The following is a 6,213-nucleotide window of genomic DNA, read 5'->3' on the forward strand; positions in this document are numbered from 1 at the left end:
TTTCGTTCGAGATACGATCACTTTGAGTATTTGGTGATTCCTTTTGGACTCATGAATGCACCTGCTGTGTTCATGGATTACATGAACAGGATTTTCCAGCCGTACCTGGATAAGTTTGTGATTGTCTTCATTGACGATATCTTGATCTACTCCAAGACAGAGGAGGAGCATGCTGAGCACTTGGGGATTGTGTTGCAAGTGTTGAAGGAGAAAAAACTTTACGCTAAGCCTTCGAAGTGTGAGTTTTGGCTCAAGTCTGTGAAGTTTCTTGGGCATGTGATTTCTATTGAGGGAGTTGCAGTGGATCCCAACAAGATTGAAGTTGTGTTGGATTGGGAGAGGCCCAAGACGATTACTGAGGTGATGAGTTTCTTGGGTTTAGCAGGTTACTACCGGAGGTTCATCAAGGGATTCTCCACGATATTTCTTCCACTGACTCACCTTACCCGGAAGGAGACTCCGTTTGTGTGGACTCACGAGTGTGAGAAATGCTTTCAGGAGTTTAAGGACAGATTGACTACCGCACCTGTGTTGATCCTTCCTGATCCTGATGAGCAGTTTGAGCTTTACTGTGATGCCTGTGGAAAGGGGCTGAGCTGTGTTCTGATGTAGACCGGTAAAGTTGTTGCTTATGCTTCGAGGCAGTTAAAGCCTCATGAGGAGAACTACCCGACTCATGATTTGGAGTTGGCTTCGATTGTGTTTGCTTTCAAGATTTAGAGGCATTATCTGTTTGGTATGCAGTTCGCCGTGTTCAATGATCACAAGAGTTTTAAGTACTTGTTTGATCAGAAGGAGCTGAACATGAGGCGAAGGAGATGGATGGAGTTTCTGAAGGACTGCGACTTTGAGTTGAAGTATCATCCTGGCAAGGCCAATGTGGTAGCTGATGCTCTGAGTCAGAAATCCGTGAGTCTATCCAGTTTGTCGATAGGTGACTTTGATGTTATTGAGATGTTTTGAGATCTGTCGGTGACTTCCTTGTTTGGAGGTGCACTTCTCGAGATGGAGACTGTGAGAGTCAAGAATGAGCTTATGGAGAAGATCCAAGAGGCGCAAGTGTAGAGAGAGTGCCTGGACTACGTGAAGAACCAAGATGGTGTGTCTTGAAATGAGGATGGACTTTTGTTGTTCCAGAAGAGGATTGTGGTTTCTTGAGGTCCGCTGACCGAAGAGGTTATGGCAGAGGCCCATAAGGGCCAGTTCACGGTTCACCCTGGTGCTACAAAGATGTATGAAGAGGAACTTCTGGTGGCCGGGTATGAAGAAGGACATAGCTGTGTATGTGTCCAAGTGTTTGATTTGCCAGAAGGTGAAGATTGAACACCAGAAGCCGTCTGGTAAGCTTCAACCTCTAGAGATTCTGGAATGGAAATGGGAGAGCATTTCCATGGACTTCGTGGTGGGTTTCCCGAAGACTCAGGTTGGCTGCGACTCTATCTGGGTCATTGTGGACAGACTGATGAAGTCTGCCCATTTTCTTCCAGTGAAGGTGAGCTTCACTACTAAGCAGTTGGCCATACTGTATGTTCGCGAGATTGTGAGGCTTCACGGGGTGCCAGAGAGTATCATCAGTGATAGGGACCCGAAGTTCACATCTCAGTTCTGGGAGGCGCTGCAGGGAGCTTTCAGTATGCAGTTGATATTGAGTACCGCCTATCACCCTCAGACTGATGGACAGACTGAGCGGACCATCCAGACCTTGGAGGACATGTTGAGGGCTTGCACTTTGGAGCAGGGTTCAGCATGGGATAGGTACCTGCCATTGGTGGAGTTTTCGTACAACAACAACTTTCATGCTAGCCTGGGCATGGCACCCTACGAGGCGTTGTATGGTAGGAGGTGTCGGACTCCTACCTGTTGGTTTGAGGTTGGAGATAAGGAGTTGTTTGGCTTGGACTTTGTCCAAGATACCACCCAGCAGATCCAAATGATCCGAGAGAAGCTGAAGCAGGCGCAGAATCGCCAGAAAAGCTACTACGATGTCAAGCATAGTCCACTGGAGTTCAGTGAGGGTGAGAACGTGTTTGTGAGACTTTCACCTGTCACCGGTGTTGGTCGGGCCATCGGAGTAAGGAAGCTGAGCCCACGATTTATTAAGCCATACCAGATCCTTGGTAGAGTAGGACAAGTTGCCTACCGGCTTGCCTTGCCTCCGAACTTGGCCAACATCCACGACGTGTTTCACGTGTCTCAGCTTCGGAAGTACGTAGCAGATCCTTCGCACGTGGTGCAACCAGATGATTTGGAAGTTCGGGAGAACTTGAAAACTCCCGTCGGACCACTCAAGATTCTCGATCGTGGGGAAAAGCAGCTGAGGAGCAAGATCATTCCGATGCTCGAAGTGCAGTGGACGGGGAGAACTCCTGAGGAGTGCACTTGGGAGTGAGAGGACGAGCTTCTCCAGCAGTATCTCAACTTCCGAGACATGTATGTTTCTGATTTTAAGGACAAAATCCTTAAAAAGGTGGGGTGAATGTAAGAACCTGCACCGTTAATTAAGGAAGTCAATTAATTAATTATGAGATATTAGGAAATAATTCCATAATTGACCCTAATAATTATGATAAGGCCTACATAATATTGGTAAGATATTCCGTATTTTTAATTAAGCGTGGCTTAATACGATGACATGTTAACAAACCGGGTATACACGGGGTGTTACAACTTTCACTTAAGTATCCGAATACCACAAGGTATCCGAATACTTTTCACTCAGTATCCGAATACCACAAGGTATTCGAATACAATGCCTTCAGTATCCGAATACTATCCAGTATTCGAATACTTCTTCACAGGTATCCGAATACTTTTCTTCCCAGAAAAGTATCCCAATACTCATTCAAGAAGTATTCAACTACCCCTTGATAAGTATTCGAATACTACACGAAAAGTACTCGAATACTTATCAGAAAGAATGTAGAAATTCGTGCATTCTCTGCATAAGTCCCATTTTAAATGTCCAAACTTGATTTGGAGTCCAATAACTCCATCAACAGATGTTCATTAACATATTTAAGACTTAGATTATCAGTCCTTAACTTAAATGATCAAAATTTCCCTTTTTAATGGATTAAACAAGCTTAAATCATGAAAATACAAAAGAGGTGGTCAAGGTATACCTCAAGTGTCTCAAACTTAGAAAAAGGGAGTGACTTGGAGCTCCTAACACAGCTCCACAACATTGACTTAGAAGTACCACGAAAATGCACCACAAGTTGGCTCTTTTACACTTAAAAATGGTTCCTTGAAGCCTCCAATGACAAGAAAATGGTTCCCTCCCCAAGACTCAACAACTCAGCCCTCAAACCACCACAAGTCAGAAACCAAACTCAGCAAACAATGGCCTTTTACTCACACAAGCCTTGCTCTCATTCACCTATACCATTTTTATGAAGAAACTATGAACAAAGGTGGTCACTTTGGTGAGTTCAAGAAGAAGAAGGCTATGGAATGGTTGAGGGAAGGTGGCAGCTGATGAGTATTCAGATTTCTTCACGTAGGCAGCCTCAATATGGCCTAGGGTTAAGAGCCCAATAGTATATATAGCCCACTTAAGTGTAATCGCACTGTATTAGCATTAATAGCTACACTTATCATTTTAATCTCAAACTTGGGATTCTGAACCGAGCCATTTTTCTAGGATTTTTTCATATTTTATTTTATTTTTCGCAGCACTTTGCTCATACGCGGTTTTACGTAGCCAGTATCAGTTCTGACACCAACTATCATTATTTTGACCTGAAACTTGTTATGTTAGTCCTATATATTATTCTCGTGACATATACATACTTTTCATAATTTTTCGGGATACTGCATCGGTACGCATTTATACCGGTATCTGCACTTTTCGTCAGAAAAGCGACTTTCAACGTTATTAACCACTTACCAATATTAGTTAAGCATTCTCATAATTATTAGGGTCAATTATGGAATTATCTCATTAATCTCATAATTAATTATTAAAATTCCTAAATTAACGGTGTGGGTTCTTACAATATGATTCTGGCTGGAAACAACGTGGATCAGATCAACTTTGTCAAACAACATTTAGATGCCTTGTTTCGCATTAAGGATCTTGGTCCTTTGCATTTTTTTCTTGATATGGAAATTTCTAGATCCAAAGATGGTTTGATTATGAATCAAAGGAAGTATGTCCTTGAATTATTATCTGAAACTGAACTACTGGATGCTAAACCAGCTTCTTCTCCTATGGAACCTTCTTTGCGTTTGCAACAAAATCAAGGAGATTTATTTCATGATCCTGCTGCCTATAGAAGATTAGTGGGTCGATTACTGTATTTGACAAATACTAGACCAGATATCTCCTTTGCTGTGCAACAGTTAAGTCAGTTTGTAGCCAAACCAATGAAAGATCACTATGCTGCTGCCACTCGAGTTTTAAGATATCTCAAGGCTTCTCCAGCCAAAGGTTTAATGTTTTATTCCAAAGACTCATTAGCTCTGGTAGCCTTTGTTGATGTTGATTGGGCAACTTGCCCTGACACAAGAAAATCCACCACTGGCTTCTGTGTTTTTCTTGGCAACTCTCTCATTTCTTGGAAGTCGAAGAAGCAAAGCACTGTTTCCCGTTCTTCTGCAGAGGCTGAATACTGTGCTTTGGCAACGGTTACTTGTGAGCTTCAATGACTTACTTATTTACTCAATGATCTTCAAGTCCCTACTACTCAGCCAACCAACCTCTATTGTGACAATCAGAGTGCAATCTACTTGGCTCATAACCCTTCATTCCATGAATGCAGCAAGCATATAGAGTTGGATTGCCACGTTACCAGAGAGAAGATTGTAATTGGCCTGATTCGACTGTTGCCTATCCCTATAGCTTAGCAACTTGCTGATGTTTTTACAAAGGCACTGAACCCAGCTTCTTTTCATGACTTTCTCTTCATGTTGGGGTTGTATGATCTCCACCCACCAACTTGAGGGGGGGAGGGGTATTATATCTATTTATTTAAATAGATCTGAATCAAATTATTACCTTTGCAATTAATTTCACGGTTACTTAGTTAGTTGTAAGTTTGTTACGTAGTTAACTACTGTTAGCTTAGCTGTCAAGTTTAGTTAGTTAATAGCTTGGTTAGTTTTTGGGTTACTCTTTGTAATGCAGCTCATATATAAGCTGATGTGTTTTCTTTCTGTAATCAGACTTTCATTTTCTTTTAACTGTGCAATGAGATTATCAGTATTATCTCATTCTGTTAATTATCATAATAATCATAGGAGAATCAAAACGTCTTCTATAAATACTAATAAAAAATCCTCTCATTCTCACCTAAGGCTAGAGATTGGGCTGGGCCGAGCTTTGTCCTGAAAAGTTCAAGTCTATGTCAAAAAATTTAATCTGACCTGATAGCATAATACGGCCGGACCCATTTACAAAAAAAAAAATGATCTGGCCTGGGCTGTTAGTCTTCTAATTTCTAACTGCCAAACAGAACATGAATCAACTTCACAAAATACTCAAATTTGTTGTTAAAACAAAAACCACAATTTCAACGTTAGAGCAAAACCATGAATCACAACATCAACTTATCACAATCTGTATTTAAGTCACTTTCAGAAACAAGATGCCCAAACTAAATAACATATTTTATCAGATCCAACAAATCAATCCATAATATGTAAATTAAAATAACTGAATGAATCCAACAAATGCATCATGATGCTTATAGCAGCCAAAAAAATTCTCATCATCTTCTCTCACCTGCAAATACAATTCAAGATTACATAAGTAAGCAAACAATTTGTAAATGTAGAAAATAAAAAACAAGATTAAAGAATAGAAAAAAAAGATTAAAAACCAAACCTTTTTATACCTTTTTTTTCAAGCTATACTTATTACGTAGCCAATCTCCACCATATATTATTGTTTGGATGGTATCTTCTGCTAAGCTAGAAAAATATACATCAATAGCTCTTCCTCCATCACTAAACGTTGATTCTGATAGTACTATAGAGATTGGTACAAACCTTATACCACTCCCAAATATAGTATTTGTGGGGGATCGAACCTAGGTCCTTCTACCACCTACTCAGCTCACATGCACCAACTAAACTATTACCATTTGGTACTACTATGAATAATATTATTTTATTTTATTTAAAATAAATAATGTGAATATAGGTAGCCCTGAAAGGCTTATAGGCCTGACATGTAAAAAAAAAAGCATATGACCTGCTTTCAAAATAGGT

The sequence above is a fragment of the Gastrolobium bilobum genome, unplaced genomic scaffold (assembly GCF_033153095.1).
Source record: "Gastrolobium bilobum isolate Gb01-03AN ecotype WA unplaced genomic scaffold, APGP_CSIRO_Gbil_v1 utg12987, whole genome shotgun sequence".
Classification (NCBI taxonomy): domain Eukaryota; kingdom Viridiplantae; phylum Streptophyta; class Magnoliopsida; order Fabales; family Fabaceae; genus Gastrolobium; species Gastrolobium bilobum.